Here is a 20,975-nt window from a genome sequence, read left to right on the forward strand (position 1 = left end):
TCTTCTCTAATCACAGAAACTTGAGAGTCCAAAGATAGCTAGCCACTCCACATGTGTAATATTAAAGTCAATTCACATCTTCCAATGTGAATCCTTACGTTTAGAAATGATTTAATAGCTTGCTATACATTAGCTCATTTGACACAACTGATTAGTTCAGTTAGACTACATCATTCCTAAACTTCCTTCAACCGCAGGTCAATGATCCTTCCCACTCGTAAAGAGGAAGCTGAGTTGTGTCATATTTTAGTGGCTTATTAGAGTTGGTAAATGGCAGCAGCATCCAGACTTCTCTCCTTACAACTTCAAACAACTGACTCACTTGCCATTCAATAAGCCAGAGATTTAACCTGTTAAACCATATTTTAACAGCCATTATATTTTCACTGAGTTGAGTTCTCCCCAAACAGTCCCAGTTCCACTGAATGACATGGTTTCAATTTTTATAAATAATGAAACAAAATGACAGCTTAAAAGATTATTCATCAAAAATAGTAAATATCATCATTAAAAAAAATATCCAAAACCTAGAGATATGATCAATAACGTTTTTCCTTCCTCCAAGGACTGCTAGTCTTCATATTTTTATTTGTATTTTCAAAACAAGAAAGTCTGATGTATGACTCTTTGAGAAACTCTAAAGCAAGCTATAAAAATACAATGATATTAATTGAGGTAGCTTGGAAGGTAAGTATATCAGGCATCAAACTCCACAATAAAACAATGGCATGGAGCAACAAATCATAGTCCTAAAAACGATTTTTTTTTTGTTTTCTGTTTGCTATTTGATTGACAAAGGTGTATTCATCAGAGAATACTATTCAGTAACTACACTATTGTTCTTTTCATACTTTAAAGACTTTAAAAGTTACTTTTCTAGAGAGTGTACTCCAAATTTGGGAACAAACGCCAGGGATGCACAAAACTATACACATGCATGGGAAGAAAATAGTCAAGAAAAAGAACTAAATGTTGTTAGTACCAATATACAGATTGACATGTTTAATTCATAAATATATACCTACAAAAAAAAACTAGCTGGTGTTTGAAGTTTGGGCACTACTGATCTTGAAGTGCTAGAACCAGAGGCATGAGAACAGCAGAGCTAGAAGTGACCTTTCTAGTCCCCACTTCCCTGCTTTTTTTCTTTTAAGAGATGATAGGGAAACTAAGATATAGGAAAATAGAAAAATAAACTGCTATTTTTCAGAGTGTTCTAACCAGATGTATGAGGACTAATATAAGAATCTCGATCTCTAATTATAATCCAGTACTTACCAGAGCACTTTTCAATTCCATCTTCTCTACCAGTCAAATTATTTAACAGTTTTTGAATACCCATCAGAAAGCACTTTTGGATACAAAGATGAAGATATAGTCCACGCTTTCAAAAAATTTGCAGTCTACAGGAATTTTTAACAAATATACCTTTATATTTGGAAATTAAAATTTTGACTAGTTTTAATGTTAGAAATTTGTCATAGAATCATATCCATTTGTACCAAGTGAAAGATTAATGTTCAAATTTTCTTAATGTATTTTTTAAATGATTTTTTTTCATGTTTTAAAAATAGTTAATAAATTTGCAAAATTAAAAATAGATCAATAACTACAAAATGTTATACAATGAAGTCTCTCACTGCTCCTAGCCCCTCTTCCAGGAGCAACTACTGTTGCCAGTTTCTTGTGTATTATTCCAGATAGTCTCTCTGCATTGATATATATGTATATATGTCTGTTTCAAATATCTCCTTTCCCCCTACACAATTCTGAATACTGTTCTGTATCTTGCTTATATATTTTGGAGATTGTTCCATATTTGTACAATGAATATTTGATTCTTTTAATAGCTACATAGAACTCCATTCTATGGCTATGTCATAATTGACTTAGCCAGTCTTCAACTGATATCAACTTTTGGGCTATTCCAATCTTTTGCTTAAAAATATCAATGTATTGAATATTCTTATATGTGTCTCTTTAAGTATATGTGCAAGTACATCTTCAGGACTGATGTCTAGGATTGGCATGGCTGGGTCAACGGGTGCTTTAAAAATTTTGATAGATACTACCAAAATTCCCTTCACAGACTGTGTACCTTTTTACATTCTGACCAATGATATATGAAAATGTCTTCCCTCAAACTCTTATAATAACAATGTATAATAAAATTTAGGGAAGCTTAAAAAATTGTATGCCCTTGCTTAATTTGCATTTCTCTTCTCAGTAAACTTATTTTCATATCTTGAAGCCATTTGTATTTCCTTTTCTGTGTTGCCAGTTGAGACGATGACTTTTCTTGTATTGCCAGGCAGTTAAGAATTAATCCTGTGTTCTGTTCTGAGTGATTTACAATCCCACCCCTCCCCACCCTGCCTAGTTTATTTGTTGTTTGTATCAGCTTACAGTGAGTGTCATGAATCCATTTTAAATTTTATATCAAATTTATCAGTCTTTTATTTCATGGCTTCTCTGTTTTACATCATGATTAAAAAGCTTAAGGAGCAGCATTTGAATCATCTGATAAAGTGGCTTTATATGTCCATATCCAGGATTCTAATGAAAGCCCAGCAATAGTGTATCCAGTGGTACTCTTGAGAGTAAAGAATTGGGGAAAAGAATGTAAGGACCCAGGTTCCAGTTCTGACAATATTAATAATCAGCCTTATGACCTTGGACATGTAACCTTAGCCTCCTTCAGCCTCACTTTCCTCATCTGTAGAAAAAAAAAAAAGTAAATGACATCTTCCCTGCTTACATGTTTCTGATGACCTAATTAGAGTCAGTTAACATGCTTTAATAAGCATATGGAGCTATAAACAAATGCAAACGCACCTACTTTGGTGAAAGGGGGAAGAAGCTGGAGAGAGGTACTTATCCGAAGTAAGGCCCCTTCTATCTCTATCTCTACCATCCAGGAACTCAGATGGCAAGTGAGGCTGAATAAGGGCAAAGGGTGCCTGCAATGATTATGGCAGACAGCTCAGCCTATTTTCAATACTTCAGTAATTTCACTCACCCTAAGACAAAGCCCCTCTCCACCATCTGAATGAAAGTTTATAGAATATGTGCATTTGGAAAGTAAAAAAGATAAAAATCATTTGCGAGTTATGAAAATCCAAACAATTATCATCTGTGATTTAAAGTAATGATACTGATAATTCTAACAAAAATAATTTTTAATATATACAACTTATAATTTAAACTTGTTTTACTTATTACTGGAGATATGTGATAGTTCATTTCTGTCATACAGACAATAAACTTAAAGTGAGCCACACTGCAGGAAACAAATTTTAGTGTGATCAAGACAGGTCCGAAAATAGCATTTGTAGAGCAGTTGGTATATGCCAGGTACTATGCTAAAAGCCTTTTTTACATTACCTGATTAAGTTCTAACAATCATCCACTGAGGCTCAAAGAAGTAAAATGACTGACCCAAGGTCACACAACTGAGTGAGTCTTCAGGGCCTATGATCTATTTACACTATCCTGCACACTGACTCTTGGTTTGTGATTCTGTCATGATTCTCGTGTTAATATCCATTTATCTGTTTCTTTAGAATACTTAACATACACCACATGTCTGGCCTACGGCTATAACCTTATCCAGGAGACCTATATGTTTAGAGCATGACTTTTCTTGATGTTTAACTAAAGAGGGGGCTGCCAGTCATATCTTTTAATTTCTCAGTGTGAAAAAAGAAAAAACGTTAGGGCAGAGACTGACATGAAAGCCACCATAAAACTATTCTTTAGGTTAAGGGTTTCAGGGAACACAACTTTATCTTTTCAAAGAGAGAAAGAAGTCAGCTGTATGCATGGATAAACAATTCTGATATAGGATTTGGAATTTGAATAGTTGCTATAATGTCCCTGAAACCATCAAATTTGAACTTACTTAATGCCAGTGGGTGACTGGTTTATTTTCCTTTGGAAATAATTAACTGAATTAATTACTGTTAATTCAGTAAAAAGTTTACTGAATAGTTGTAATTCAGCACTGTCTTTGACCCTGATCTCTCTACAAATCTGTCCAAATATCATGACATGGTTATCAGTTTGCAAAACGAGCAGAGAACCTTCCTGAAGTAGACAAGTGTATTCCCATGTTTTGGATGTAATAAGAAGTTATAAAAATGAAGTCATTGGTCTACTGGACCCTAAATGTGATGGTTCTTAGGTTCTAGGAGGCCAGTATAGAGGACCATGCCACAGAGCAAAATGTTTCACTTCTATACGGAGCTGGCATGTGTTCATCAGCCAGGTCCACTGTTAAGTTAAATCCTTAACCAGTACCTACCTAATATGTTAGGAATATAAAAGACTGTGATGGTATCTGTCTTCAAGGGTTTTGCAGCTTGGTAAGGAGACAGTGGGGAAAAAGTATTCATAAGTTACCAGAATTAAAAGCAGTAAAAAATAAAAGGAGTAGCTAAGGACAAAGGGATTACGGAGAAGGGAAAGATGAATCCCAGAAGTGGGGAGATGAGGGGGAAAAACATTTGAAATAGGTCTTTAGGGATGAGGATTTTAGGAAAGTGGGACAGAGGGAGACTTTAGAGCCTGAGTTCTGATCCTGAATCAAATCACTCACCCGCTGAGTGTACACTCCTTAGCCTCTAAGCTTCAATTTAACTGGATAGTGAAGATAGAATACCACATCTTAAGGGTAATGTGATTATTAAATGAGTTGATGTAAATAAAGCACCTGGCATAGAGAATGCATGTAATATGCCCAGCTGGACACATAGTAAGGAGTCAATAAATGTTAGTACTAATAACAAAAATCAAAATAAAAAATTACATGTGTGGGAATAAAGTATGGCAGATATGTGTATGATTTGTTTCTACAATGTTCACCATACTAGTTTGTTCCTATAATTTGTATAGTCAGATAATAATACGACAGCTTAATTTTGAATCTCTGGGATTAAAGGGGATCAAATGTAAAAAAGTCATACAATGTAGCCAGGTAAACATGGTCCACTAGTGAACCATGAGGTCTAACATGACCAAATAGATCCTTTCTCTTGTTGGCAAACTCTCTAAGAGTTAGGTTGTACAGGTTTTTTGTTTTTTTTAAGAGACTTAATTTATCTCAAGAGTAAAATTTTCCTTTGGTAAGATACTGATGAATTTAAAGGCTTTGATAGATTGTTAAGGGGGAGATTTTAAGTCAGCCATTTTTTCTGACTTGCTTTTGATTATTTGATGTGGTTACTGGAGGAACAGAAGAACCTGTGGTTAAGAGCAAGACTTGGAAATCTGAGAGTCTCAGATTAGAGCCCTAGATTTGCAATTTACTGCAACAATTTTAGGAAAATTACTTTTTCAATAAAAGATTAGCACGTATACATATTGCCAACAAACACATGAAAGGATGCTCAACATCGCTAATCATTAGAGAAATGCAAATCAAAACTACAATGAGGTATCACCTCACACCAATCAGAATGGCCATCATCAAAAAATCTACAAACAATAAATGCTGGAGAGGGTGTGGAGAAAAGGGAACCCTCCTACACTGTTGGTGGGAATGTAAACTGATACAGCCACTATGGAGAACAGTATGGAGGTTCCTTAAAAAACTAAAAACAACTACCGTATGACCCAGCAATCCCACTGCTGGGCACATACCCTGAGAAAACCATAGTTCAAAAAGAGTCATGTACCACAATGTTCATTGCAGCACTATTTACAATAGCCAGGACATGGAAGCAACTTAAGTGCCCATCGACAGATGAATGGATAAAGAAGATGTGGCACATATATACAATGGAATATTACTCAGCCATAAAAAGAAATGAAATTGAGTTATTTGTAGTGAGGTGGATGGACCTAGAGACTGTCATACAGAGTGAAGTAAGTCAGAAAGAGAAAAACAAATACCGTATGCTAACACATATATATGGAATCTAAAAAAAAAAAGAAGAACCTAGGGGCAAGACAGGTATAAAGATGCAGATGTAGAGAATGGCCTTGAGGACACAGGGAGGGGCAAGTGTAAGCTGGGACGAAGTGAGAGAGTGGCATGGACATATATACACTACCAAATGTAAAAGAGATAGCTAGTGGGAAGCAGCCGCATAGCACAGGGAGATCAGCTCAGTGCTTTGTGACCACCTGGAGGTGTGGGATAGGGAGGGAGGGAGGGAGACACAAGAGGGAGAAGATATGGGGATATATGTTTATGTATAACTGATTCACTGTTATAAAGCAGAAAATAACACACCATTGTAAAGCAATTATACTCCAATAAAGATGTTAAAAAAAAAAAAGAAAGATTAGCACATGGTGCATAGTATGTGCTTAATTAGTAAGTGCTACCATGATTATTGGCAAACCATGGTAATCAAGAATTCAAAAGAAAACATTTAGAATTGAATCATTTCTACTGAGAAATGAGATAATCTACCTGAATTTTTAGTTGAATGGAACGAAGGAGATTGCAGTCAGATCAAAGGTGCAAAACAAATTCTCTCCAGGAATCAATGAACAGTTTGCACTGCTATGTGACTTAGAAATGATTCTTGGCCTTGTAGGGATCCCTGAATTTCTTAGTGAACTTGTATATTAAATTAGTACAACACATCTGTGCCTAAAGCAGTACTGTATTCAAATATTCAGTAACTACATGTGATTCACATACCTTTATAAAAATAGAAAACTTCAGTACTAAATTAATATGAAAGTAAAAGCAATTAGCAAGTTGTTTAATCTAAAATAATGCCAACTACCGGTAAAAGATCGCAGAACCTGGCATGACTTGAAACAAATGTTTTTGAACCCGGTTCCCATAGGCCTTCTCAGGAACTTATCAATGATGATCATCAATGATTCCAACCCTCTTTTTTTTTTTTAAATACACCATCTGTGGCAGATTAATGCCATTAATAGCCTCAGTTCTTCACCCATCACTATATGCACTCTCTCTGCCCTGTCATTTTACCATGTCCTCTCATTCTGCCTCACCTATGTGATTTGCTCTAGCTAATGGGATATTAGCAAATATGATGCAAACTGAAGTTGAGAAATTGGGCATTTATGCTCACTTTTACACCTCTGCTTTCGCCCTGAGAACATGCCTGGGCTGGTTTACTGGATGGCTATGACAGACTCAGGGGGAAGCTGCTATGCAGCAGGGCGAAGCTATCCACTTAACAGCCAGCTAACCCCAAAACACTCGACGGAGCCCAGCCAATATCCAAAGAACCTCCAGGCTTATTTGCAAATCACTGATTCATGAGTGAAATAAATGCTTACTTACTTTAAGCTAATGAGTTTTGGGGTGGTGTGTAATGTAGCTTTGCTGTGGCAATAGATAAATAATAGACCATCTCTTCTCAAATGGATCCTCACCATGATGTTTAAACAAGTGCGAGGTCTCTCACTCCTTAAAAAACAAGGCTTCACTCAATCTTTTACCTTCCTGAGGTTAATATTTTTGGAGTTAGATTACTTTAATGAGTTGTCCTATACTTGCTACCACCATTTTCAATACCTCTCATTCTTTAACCTATTCCAATCTAGCTTCCAGGCCTTTTACTCCATGAGGGCAGCACTAAAGTCACCAATGAAATGATAAGTCTAATGAACGATCTTTAGTTTTCAACTGTTTTGCCTTCCTAACAACATTCAACACTGTTGCCCATTTCTTCTGCTATGGACTGGATTGTGTCGGGCCCCTCTCTCCCCCATGCCCCTCCCGTCTCCCTGCCTCAGATTTATATATTAAGAGATATAGGGCTTTTAGGAAGTAATTAAGGTGAAATGAGGTCACAGGGCAGGGCCATAATCCAATAGGACTGATGTCCCTATAAGACGAGAAGAAGATACCAGAGAACAGGAAAATGGCCTGCAAGCCAAGAAGAGAGCTCTCACCGTCAACAGAACCCTCCAGATCTTGGACTTCTCAACCTCCAGAACTGTGAGGCAATAAATTTCTGTTGTTTAAGTCATGCAGTCCATGTTATTTTGTTATGGCAGCCTGAGCAGAGTAAGACACCCTCTTTCTTGAGACTCACTATTTTTGGCTTTTGAGACAAAAAACAATACAGGCTTTCCTCTGCCTCTTCCTGTCACTGCAAGGCATCCCGCTCTACCTGCAGAATACATATTGGCATTTCTCAAGGTTGAGTCCCAGGCTTTCTTTGCTTCTTCTCCTATACTCTCCCTTAGCTCTCATCCATATGCAGTTTCAGTCATGAATGATATCCTAGATATCTCAATTTTCCTGAGTGCTCAACCTAAAGCAGCTCTCCCTAAAAACTCCTTATGTCATTTAATTTCATCAACACAGAATTTACCAGTGCCTTCTGTTTTCTATTTTATTTTTCCCCCCCTCCCAAAAATATACAAGCTTGATGACAGTAGAAATCCCTGCTGGTCTTGTTCAGTATATTATTTTCAGCACCTAGCACATAGAAACTGGATAAATATTTGTTAAAAAAATAAATCTGGGATATTTGTTTCTGGCCATATGAAGTAACAAAATGAATTTGCCCTCTCACTTTAAAAAACTTAAAAAAAACCCCACAAAATATATGAAATAATGTTTTTAAGATAATGGATGACAGGAAGTACAGGATGACAATGATTTCTGAAAAAAGGGAAGCAAAAGGTGGTAAGTCCTAAAATTTGCTCTGGCTTACTGCTTGGAGAGTTTCCAGGCTGCAATACAGGGGGAACCCAAATAGAGCTTGGAAATCTTCCTGAGAAAGGAAGACAGAATTTGGAGGTGAAGGAGTCCCAGGTGACTAGAATGTGTGGAGCAGAATACAGGATAGAGAGCTGCAGAGAGAGCTGGTTCCAGAGCTCCTCGCAAGTCTGTAGATAAATACTGATCAGTACATGAATGCTTCCCAAGGCTGTGAAAAAGACCACTGAAAAGGACCAGCTGGAAAATACCTAGAGGCCATACAGGACTGGATATGATTGGTGTTCCCACCAAAAAGAATGGAAAGACCTTCTAGCCCCTGGGGCATCAAGTAGAGTCCTCAGACGGGTGTTGGTACTACCTGACTAGGTAAAATTAGCCACTGAGAGGACATGAACATGGTTTTTGAGAACATGCATGGTCTATCCTTCACTTGCTCCTCAATCTTCACCACACCTGACATCCTGCTCCTCCTTTCCGTCTTGGCTCAAGACACACCAGTCATGTCTTATCCCTCTTACCCGCCAGGAATACCACGCCTCATACTTTTTTCACATTCAGTTCTTCCTGGAAGATCACTGCTCCCCTCCCCATTCTCTGCCACTTGGCCTAGTTGGTTCCTACTCAGTCTTCCTACTCACTCTCACTCAGCTCAATGGTCATTTCCTCAGAGAAGTCTTCCTTCACTTCCCTGACTTGATAAGATCTCCCTATAAGGAATTCTCATAGTACCACCTACGAATTAAGAAGTTGTAAGATCTGTGTAACTGTTTTCTCAATGTCTGCCTCTCCAAACAAACTTGACCATGAATGGAGTGACATCTGGTTTTGTCCCCCCATCATATTCCATATGTCTAGCATACTGCCTGGCACACAGGAGACAAACCTTTTTGAAAGAATTAATGGGGTCTATAGATACTGGCTTCTAAAATCTAGCCTTCTGTACGTTTATATAACACAGAGGCAAAGAAGCAAACAAATGAATTTTCCAGGTTGCCTAGAATTGGAATTGAGGGGGAGAAAAAAAAAGCCAAGGTCTTGCTTAAAATTAAAAACAAGGAAGAAAAAAACCTGGCAGGATGAAATCATTCACACACCTACTCTGCCTTTTATTCTTCTGTAATTAAACAAAAGGTGAATTCAGTAGGCTTTATATTATGATAATCACAGGATACTCAGCTCCACTACAAAGAAAACTATTTACTGCCCAGGAAAAATGAGGAGAAAAACATGGTAGCCATGAAAGCTGAATTAAAAATTTTGAATTACTAAGTGAAGAAATAGAGAAGGAATAGAAAAGGGGAGAAGAGAACACCTGAGGAAGGAATTTAAGGTGTGAAGCACTGAAATCAATCTCTTTCTAACAGGTGGTAGCAGCTGGTTAAGGAAGAGAAGGGTGACCCTTGAACTTACCTCAGATAGACAAAGCAGGTCTGGAGGCTGCTGGGAGAGAATAAAGGTTTACAAAACAGAATAAAACTGGCATTGATGGCTCCCCCAGCACCACTCTGCTGGATAAAGACAGGTCTTGTTCCATAGAGAAAAACAAAATAACACAACTACACGTCAGAAATGTATTGTGTGCGAGGTGGGAGTGGACAACAGGGGGTGAGTATGGATGGGTGTTGGGAATTAACTGGATATAATAATCTTAATTTACTAAAAAAATACAATAAATTTTTTTTCTAGTCACACCTTATTAAAATTCTACTGATATTACCAGGGGTCAGCAAACTTTTTCTGCAAAGGGCCAGATAATTAATATATTAGGCTTTGTGGGCTTTATAATCTCTGTTGCAACTACTCAATTCAGCTTCTGTGGCATAAAAACAGCAATAGACAGACACATAAGTGAATGAGCATGGCAATGTTCCAATAAAACTACTTACAGACGCCCCAAGTTAGAAAGTTAATTTTGTTTGAAAATAGTGCTGTACTCCATATCCATTAAAAGGGAGAATCAGGGCTTCGCTGGTGGCACAGTGGTTGAGAGTCTGCCTGCCAATGCAGGGTCCCCTGGACGCAGGTTTGTGCCCCGGTCCGGGAGGATCCCACATGCCTCGCAGCGGCTGGGCCCGTGAGCCATGGCTGCTGAGCCTGCATGTCCGGAGCCTGTGCTCCGCAACGGGAGAGGCCACAGCAGTGAGAGGCCCGCGTACTGCAACAAAAAAGGGAGAATCAAACAAATTATCTTTCTTCATCTACCATGCATTGTTAGATACTAGAGTTACAAAGGAACTCGGAACTTAACAAAAAATATTTCAAGTTGTTTTTTCACTTTGGTAACATAATTAGTATAAGCTGAAGAAAGATAATTTGTTTGATTCTCCCTATTAATGGATATGGAGTACAGCACTATTTTCAAACAAAAGTAACTTTCTAACTTGGGGCATCTGTAAGCAGTTTTATTGGAACATTGCCATGCTGATTCACTTACGTGTTTGTCTATTGCTCTTTTTATGCCACAGAAGTTGAATTGAGTAGTTGCAACAGAGATTATAAAGCCCACAAAGCCTAAAATATTAATTATGTGTCTTCTTTCAATGGTGAATCTTAGTAAAGCACTTAAAATTTAATTTTGATTACTCTAACAATTTACGTACAACAAGAACAAATCTAGTACATAGATTAACTTACATTTTTACAGTCATTGCTTTCTTTCTGGGAACATCACAGTAAGTACAGAGAAAGCCTAGCAGGAAACTATGTAGAGCAGTGTTTCCTAATTATGTTGCCCAAACTGTGTTCTGTGGGATATAAAATTTGGAGAATGCAGTTTAACATGCTAATGGGGCACTGTGACTCAATAAGCGCAGGAAAGAGAAGGGAGCATTTCCCAGCGTTATTAGACCACAGAACGCTCTGCACACAGAACATCTTGGTGCACTAGCATTTCCTGGAATACACCTTTGGAATGCTTGCATAGCAAACTAGATTAAGGTGACTAAATCATCTGGAAACGTTTTTCTATCAGAATGAAATTCAGAAAATCATCTACTCTATGCTGCACAGTTTTTCCATTAAAAGATAATTATGATGCTGAATAACAGCACATGAAGTAACTCTAATTCTAAATTTTATTTTTAAACGCTAAAGGATACTCTGTGCCGAGGGTTGCCTCAACCATACAAATTTAAAAGAATATCTTGAGTTAGGATTCAAAAAAACTATGGTAAAATGTTCATTAGCAGGACCAGAGAAGTATGCACGGTTAGTATCAGTTTTAGGTAGTTAAAGGAGTAATCACCCATCAGTTATATACCTGAGTGAAAACCAGAATTCTGAATGGAAAGAATATATATATATATATATATATATATATATTCAGTCATTTTTGAGGATAGAACACAAAACAGGAGAAGCTGACAAACTGAACTTTTTAAAATCCAATCCAAAGTGTCAACTTGAGTTCTGAATTTTTATGGGAAAATTTAACGTTTTAGGAAAACAGTAGCTTTAAGTACACACTAGGTTATTCTAGTTCGAAATTTCCTCAGAGGTGTCCAAAGTTCATTCATTACATCCAGATATGTATCAATTAGGAAAAGGCACATCTTTGCTTTAGGAATTCAAGACACTGACATTGAAGAGGTCTAAATTATTATTTTCAATAGTCACACACAATATTAGGCCATTATCACCTCCGAAACCATCTCTTACAATTGGCCCTTCACACACCCCATTCTGCCCTCCCCTCAAATCTACACTGCGTGCAGCTATTAGAAAAAGACTCCTTAGAATTACACTTTGATCACATAGTTTATCACAATTCACAGAATGAATTCTTGGTTTGATCTCTTTTCTTCCTGTTACACCCACTTGGTGAACCTAATTACTCTTAAGTATAAGGGCCCACCTTTCTCCAAGCTTACATTCTGGCAACTGAGATAAAATCACAAAGCTGTTCAATCCTGTTATTTCTTGAGACAGTATTTCAAACATTATCCACAGAGCTCAATGCCCACCATGCTACTCTTAGATTACCTCTCGATTCATAGAAAATAGACTCTACTATCCTCAATATTCTGCCCATAAACTTATAAACTGCTTTGCATCCTCATATATTATTCCCACTATTCTTGTGCTTTAAGAGAGAAATGACTCTTCTGGCCAAAACCAATCTCTCTAATGATGCCCCAAGATATCCCATAATCAAGTCAGGGGCTTCACTCCATTTCTCTGACTTGCCATCTCATTTTTCTATCTTTAATCTTTTTCTCCACTGGCTTCTTCCCATTGGCATCTAAACATCCTTCAACTGGGCTTCCTCTCACTACTTCCCTATTTTCTCTCCAATCATAGCCACTTACATTTTTCTGTGCTAATTTTCTTCATTTCCTCTTCCTGCATTTAGTCAATCATAACATTTCTGGCTCTATTAGTCCACCAAAACTGCTCTCTCCCAAATCTCTAAAATAACCTCTTATGCTATGTTCAGTGGAACATTTCAAGGCCTAACTGACCTCTTCATAACATTTTACACTGTTGTTTTTTCCCCTCTTAAAACATATTTCCTTTCACCACGCTCTGCTGGCTGTCCTCTTACCTCCTGACTACTCATCAGTCTCCTTTTACACATATCTTTTCCTTTCTCCATCTTTGGGGCTCCGAGACCCTATGTTCTTCATATTTTACACTGAACAGTCTCTTCCACTCTCATGGCTTCAGTTATTTGCTGGCCCCAAAATCTGTATCTCCAGCTCAGACCCCTCTCCTGAGCAAAAGACCCATATTAACTAATTCCTTCCTAAACATCTTTTCTTGGATACTCCACTAGATACCTCAAATTACTTATGTCTAAAACTGAACACCTTGAGTGTTCTCTTATATCTCAGTGAATATTACAATCACCTACCCAGATGTTGAAGCCGAAAACCTGGATGTTATCCTTTATTCCTCTCTTCTCTAAGACAGGTTGATTCTACTTCATGGATCTCTCTCAAATATATCGATTCTTCCCCACTACTGCCACTATCAGGGCTCAAGATATATATTTTTTCATCAACTGATGCTGACCTCACAATTTGGGCTATGCTTCCATCAGTAGCTTTATCTTTTGTCATTTCTCCATCTACCCCCTGCCCCATCCTTAATTCCTATTTTGTGTCTCAGCTATATGAACTAAATTAATCAGTGCTCCAGACAAGCCTGCTCTCTTCTGTCACCCACATTTTCCCCATGCAATTTGCTTCTGCCTGAAATACTCTCTGGACTTCTAATACTTTGTCATCCTTCAAATTCCAGCTTAAAAGTAGGAATCCTTGCCTAATTCTCTGAACCTGGGTTCAATTTCCCTGTTACGTGCTCCTACAGTCAATCCTTCCCATCACAGCACTCATCTTTCTACCAGAATTGCTTATTCACTATCCCCCATGAGATGATAAGCTCCTTGAGAGTACAAACCATGACTTTCACCATTCTATCCTCTTAAAACATGTTAATATCCCACTTAAAACATAAAATACACTCTATATATTGACTAAATAAGTGATCTAGATCTTCTTTTTCTCACTTAGATGGAAAAAGAACTTTTTGAACATTTTCTGGTGCCTAAGAGCATATTGTAGGCATTCAAAACGTATTTGTTGAAACAAGAATAGAATAGAATTGCATTTCTTCTTCCTTTCCATGTCTACAGTTGATATATAGCAGTACAAATGCAGTCAAGTATAACTTTTACAACTTCTGTGTATTAAACTATATCTGGACAGTTAATCTTGAAATGTTTAAAAACAAGACATTTGTGGTAGAAGCAAAACTCTCTATCAACAGAAATATTCCATTAATTCATTATATACCTAGAAAAGTCCTGTTGTTAAAAGTCTATCTCAAACTTCCAGTCACTAAGTACTCTATGAAGAAGAAAAACACATATAAAACTAATAATGAATTTTAGTGTCTTTTCCAAAAAGGCAAAAAGAAGTATGGAATATCAAGAATAATGAGGAAAAAAACAACACCTTAAGAAACATTTAGAAATCGGATAATATAACAAATATTGCTATAAATACAACTTTATAAAAATAATGTCCCTGTTGATTGAATGGGAAAAAAAAAAGAATGTTAAAAAATAAAGAAGGAAAGTTATCAGTAAAAGATAAATAAAACTTTAAGCAGAACAGGAACTACTACTAGTAATTTTTAAAATGAGAAAAGGTGAAAAACAACTCTTAATATGATATTAAAAAATTTTTAAATGTCACAAGGATTTGAAATTTATTTGAAAAGTAATAATTAGGCATCTTCCATCTTATTTTTCTAGGGTGATCTCATATTTATAGTGAGGTGAAGAATCATATTAAAATAAATTTACACTTATACCTTAGAAAGATACAATGGTTAAGAAGATGGAAGGAACAAAATACAGTTCTGTTGAAAAATGACAATGTAAACTAGCTTTAGTATGAAATGAGGATGGTATAAAGAATTAAAAATGAAACACTACACTTTATTCTCCATTCATGGCAGTCTTTTAAAAATAAGTGTGAATATTTTTAGGTGAATTATAAGTTCTTTTAAAAAAATAACTATCAGATTTCTTCCCTCTTTTTCCCTGATATACTATTTATTATAATATTATTTTTAGTTATCCTTAGGGCAAGAAACAAAGGGCATTACTTTTAGATTTGACTCATCTTTCAAAATGGAGACTCTAATTTGACCACCTTTAAAATTTTAATCACTGAATGTTAGATAGTTAAAATTTTAAAATCACTGCATGTTAGATATACTGAAATAGGTATTATAAAGATATTCTGTTAAGTAATTGAATTTTGGGGATCATAATAATCTTCTAACCTATTAAAACTTGAGTTTAATTACTGATTTTAGTATTTTAATTTAGGACCTGAGAGTGTTTTTTTAGCTTTTAAAAAAGTTTTTTAAAAAGGTAACAAAAATAAAGCTGCCAATACCTTCTGGACCCCAAAAAAGACTCCCCTAAAATACACAATGTAACAATGCAACCATATGATAAAATATCCTTAAATTTCCAAATGTAACCTGACACTCTTTCACATCAGGGAAGTAATCAACAAGCACTACCACACTCTTACTTATCCTAAATTGTCTAGCACCTATCAATAAGCAGAGCTTGAACTCACTATGATGGCAACTACAGTGTTTACACCCAATTTTTGCTAGGTTCTAGGGGTAACAGTCTCCCTGAGGGACCAATGTCAGGTCAGCATAACTGAGTAAAGCCCATAATTACTTGCTGAAGTAATTTCAGTTTGCATTCTGAATTTAGCATTACCTTAAAATTACCTGTATACGACTTTCTCCCTTGCTAGGCTATGGATTATCTCCGTAAAGAAATCCTTTATATCCATGGAATCTAGTTCAATGTCAGATATGAAAAAACTATCCAACAAGTTGCTGATTTATTGGAAAAAAAATCTTGTTCCTTGACACTCTTTAAATAATAAAATCTTCAAGTGGTTCCCAAAGTAGTAACAAAGGGCCTAACAACTTAATGGTGAACGTGAGACTGATACCCTAGGATTATTACATGTTATAGTCTTTATCAATTTAGCCATGAGATAGTTTTTACTTCCTTCCAGATGGTCTCAAATCAAGACAATAAATATATATTAGCCTGTAGTGTAGTAGTTAATTTTTAGATAGTTACTTGGGCATATTTATTTGTCAAACTGTTTTCTATATTTTATATTAGAAATATCAGATGCAAAAGCAGGTAATGTTTACATTTATATTTTTAGAAGCTTTCTATATACTTTAATTTGCTTGAAATCCTGGACACATTTAGATGTGGGGAAGCGCACTGGGACATTTAGCAGCACCTAATTTCATGAGTTTCATACTAGGTGCCAAGAAATTAGATTGTCCAAATTTTTTGGAAATAAAACTAAATCAGCTGTTCGTTTTCTACCCATTATCTCATACTTTACTCAAGGCACCTACAATGAAACTTTAAAATTAAGTAGAGAAAAACTTACCTAGTTGGGATTTTGAATAATAGTTTGCCATTTGTCCACTGTTGCAAGACTGCTGTTTATGTCTTTTTGTTGACATTTCTGTGGTCTTCCATGGTGGTCTTTTTCTTTTGTTCAATTTGCTAAGAACTTCAGAACTATCAGAAGGATTCTTGTCATAGTTAATACATTTATTTAATTTACTATTGTCAAGTTGGCTAGGAAATTTATTGCTTGAAGGACTATTTGCTTTAGCATTTTCTATTTCTTTAGATTGCTTTTTAAAAGAATTTTGCCTAGCAGAATGGGATCTTAAGGTAATGAGCTTTGATTCTTCTATGTGAGTTTGATGATTACTTCCACTGTTAACAGATTCAGGAGAGTAAATGATTGTATTTAACTTAAAAGTATTTCTGTGTTCAAGATAGTTGATCTTCCTCAAAAATATTCTACAATCTTTTAAGGTTTTTGACCTCCAATTATTTGGACATACACTTCCTAGTCTTGGGCCCTTTTCAAAATCTTTTTGGCTGCAGTTTGTTCCATTCTCCTTTGCTTCTGACTTAAATTTATTCTCTAAACTACCATGTGTTTTGAAGTCAGACATTGCCACCCTCTGTTGCAAAAAGTCATCCCTAACCTTAGGTGGCAAAATAAACTGATTATCTACTGTGTTTTTTCCTTGGCGTGGGATGTCAGCATTTGTTCCTCCCTCAGTCTTACTCAAAAATTGGTTCTGACAAAAAAATCTTAAGTTCCTCCTTTTAGAGATCCAAGCACCTGTTCCATGGCTGTGCAGCTTTCCCTCTCTTCTCCACCTTTCATGTCGCAACCTCTTAAACTCAGTTCTTTTTAACCTAGTTAGTGTTAAATTACTTTTCACATTTAAGAGTGGAGAGCTAACCATTTTATGCAGTATATGCAACTTCCCTGCTGATTTTGAAGGAGAAGATAGTGCAAATTTTTTAAAGTGCTTTCTGAAGGGGCTGGTATTAAAATCAGAATATTTGGTCCCTAATTTAATTCCTCTGGTATTTATTACTTCCAAAGGGTTTCGTGCATTTGCTTTTCTAACTAGTGAAAGAGACTGTGTTTCTGTTGTTTGCATAAACCAGGTACAGAGTTCATTCAAATCATACTTTTTCCGAAAAAGCATTTTTACAGGTGAAACTTCAAGTTCTAAAAAACAGGTGTCCAAAGGGCTTGCTATTTTGAAGTTATCATTTTCAATGTGTTCTCTTTTTTTATGAACACAATTTTCAGCTTCATCTCCACTCACGGGCACCCATGCATTTGTTATTTGCTCAAATCTATTGTTTAATTCCTCTAATAAGGAATCGTTTGAAGTAGAAGCAGCCCACCACCTGAGCAAAGGGTTTGATGAAATTATAGGGTCCAAGGATACTTCAGAAATGGGTATTAACTTATCTTCCAAATGCTTTTTTGCATTCCTTGAATTTCTAGCTCCTGGTGTACCTTTGGAAGCTATTTTAATCCTTGACTGCTTATGTTTGTCCTTCTGACTTTTACCTTTCTGCAAATGGAGTTTACATGATTTATGGAGCAGAGCATTTCTATAAATAAGTGAACCAGAAGATGCTAATGAATGTAAGAAATGCAGAGATGGTTTTCGATCCCTAATAGAATGTCTCAAAGGTATAGTAGCAACCATACTTTTTGATCCATTCTTAAATTCATCAGCTTCAGTGTGCCTTGTATCCACGGTGCACTGGTGATCACATTTTACTTCAGGCAGATTTTTTTCTAATATATTCTCTTGTTCTAAAGGAGGTAAGCAGCTGCTAATACTTACTTCTCTCTCCTGAGGTGAAATTCTATTAATAGTCACAGATATGCCAGAGATTTTCACTTTTGCGGGTCTACCAGGCTTCCTAATTATTGCCAAAGACTTCTGATTTGGTCGAATAATGTTCTTGGAAGGTTGAGGTATCACAGACTTGTTCTTGATAGGTCTAATGTATTCAAAGCCAGACCCCAAGGTCTCAGTTTCAGTAGTCAGACTTGAAATAGCACTTATTCTTTCACCCGAGTCTATTTCATATTCTCTAATATTTCTGAGACTATTATATTCTGTTGGAAAATCAGCAACGTTATTATTTAAAGACATACCATTGCTTATGTTTACACTTCCTTCAGAAACATGCCTTTTAGTTCTTCTTGACCTTCCATAAATAACAGTTACTATAATACTCTTCTTATATATACCTTCTTTTACTTCTGATATGAGAGATTCTGGGCTTTTCTTTTCAGCACTAATGGACTCATTTTGGCAAATGGTGACGTCCGTTTGGTCAGTTTTAGGTTTTGGTGGTCTTCCAATGGGTCGCTTAATCTGTTTGACAACCTGGGGACCTATTTTTTTAGGTCTACCTGGTTTTCTTTTAAAAGATGAATCAATAGCACTGCTTGAATATTCCTTAGGTTCCTCTTGTGGCTTATCACTATTCATATCATCTGTAAACACTGCAGAGGATTCTGCAGTTTCTTTTGCACAATTAAATTTGTTTAGTTCTTTTTGGAGACCGTCACTATCATTAAGATTAGAACTATAATTTTCAAAGTTAGCATTTGGGATATTCTCATTTGTTTCTTTTTTTTTTTCATTTACTTGATGAGTTGGTCGTTTTTCCGAAGGAAGATAGCGATTTGATTCAGAATTACCAACTGAAGTTAAAGTATATTTGACTCCTTCACTGCTTTTAACCTCAGATAAAAACATGAGTTTGATAGGACTAGAATAGTTGGCAAAAGAAGAGCTTTCAATGGCTTCATATTTTGTTGGTACATTTTCAACACTGGAAATCAAGCTACCTGTATTTAAAACAGATGACTTTTTCTGGTCATCAAGTCTTTTGTTATTCAAATCTATTGTAGGTATATGATTGCTTTTAATATTGGTGGATGCCACTATGGGTTTTGATAAACTCTGCTCTTTGCATGTCATTCTACTTACAGTAAGAGTCATATTTCTACCAGCACGTTGATCTTTACCATCAATTTCTATCAATTTCTTGGATGCTTTATATCCTTCCGATAATGACTGATTATTCCAAGACTTTTTGGCCATATTTATTGTATCTTCCAAACGTTCCACAACAACTTGTAAGTTAGAATTCATTGCAATTTTGTTTAAATCTATATTGTGTAAGCTTTCAATCTGAATATTTTTTACTGGATCTTTTTTTTTTGTAGAGTCACAAACTTTTTTGGCCTTAGGTGATTTTTTGAAAATATAATTATTTGTTACATATATAGAATACCACCCTGGAGGTACAATATTTCGTTTAGTTCTGCTCAAAAGTCCAGGGACATCACTTTTTAAAGGAGTTTGAATATTCTCTAATTTTGGATTCTCTTTACGATTTTGCAAAAAATTTTTTCCAGCCACAGATTTCTCCTGTGATCTTCTTATGCTCCTTTTCTCAGAAGTTGTTTTAAAGCTTTCTGAAAATGCATCAAAAGCCAAGTTAGTTTCTAAATTAAGAGGTAGTTGCAATGATTGTAATCCATAATCTGGTGAAAATGTTTCTGCATGATTATTATCTTGAAGGCTTTTAGAATTTTGTAAAGAAGGCCCTTGGCAATGATAGAATTCTTCTTTGTCTGCTGAAAATAGCTCATCATGGCACACAAATTTCCTTGGATTTTTTTCAGTGTATTTTTTTCTTACAAAGTTTTCATCAAGACTAGCAAGTTCTCTTTTTATCTGTAAAGACTGCCTTCTAAATATGGGTGAATCAGGAGAGTTGCGCATTGCAAGTAGGGTTTCTTGACGCTTTCGAAATCTTGTCTGAATAATTTTATTTTCTACCTTTTTATCATGTTGACTCAGTAATTCCATAAAACTGTAATCACTGGCCTTTGCATTATGCAAGAGAGAGGTTATTAAATCTCTCAGTTTAAAATCATTATCTCTATTACAATCACTGCTAGATAATTTTATAAGGTTTGTCATATCTATCGTTTCTATTGATTTTAACTTTTCATTGATACGATCCATTAAATCTTGAAAAATTACAGTAGTTTCACCTTTTTCTTGATTTGTAGTACAATTTTTGCTGTCTTCCAAGAGCAAACAATCAGAGTTACTGGATTTTTTAGTTTTATGCATTTTACCTTCATGATCATCTTTGTTACTGCTTATTTCTGCTGGTGTCAGAGATGGAGGCTGGTTAATGTTTGTTTCAAGTCTGTTATTTTCTAAGGCTGAGAGCTCTGAGATGACATCTTTCAATTTTTCAAATCCTTCAGTCTGTACAGGTGATAATGGTGGGGGTGAGGGACTTCGAGATCTACAAACGTCTTTAAGACTTATTGAAACATCACGTATTTCCCTTGATGAAAGAGGAGTCTGAAAGGCT

General features: G+C 35.9%; 1 protein-coding gene across 1 annotated transcript in view; it reads right to left on the reverse strand.

Annotated features, from left to right (window-relative positions):
- LCORL (ligand dependent nuclear receptor corepressor like) overlaps positions 1–20,975 on the reverse strand; it is a 166,650-nt gene that overhangs the window by 740 nt on the left and 144,935 nt on the right. The window lies entirely within an intron of this gene.

Source organism: Lipotes vexillifer, unplaced genomic scaffold (genome assembly GCF_000442215.2).
Source record: "Lipotes vexillifer unplaced genomic scaffold, Lipotes_vexillifer_v1.1 scaffold1067, whole genome shotgun sequence".
NCBI classification, from domain to species: domain Eukaryota; kingdom Metazoa; phylum Chordata; class Mammalia; order Artiodactyla; family Lipotidae; genus Lipotes; species Lipotes vexillifer.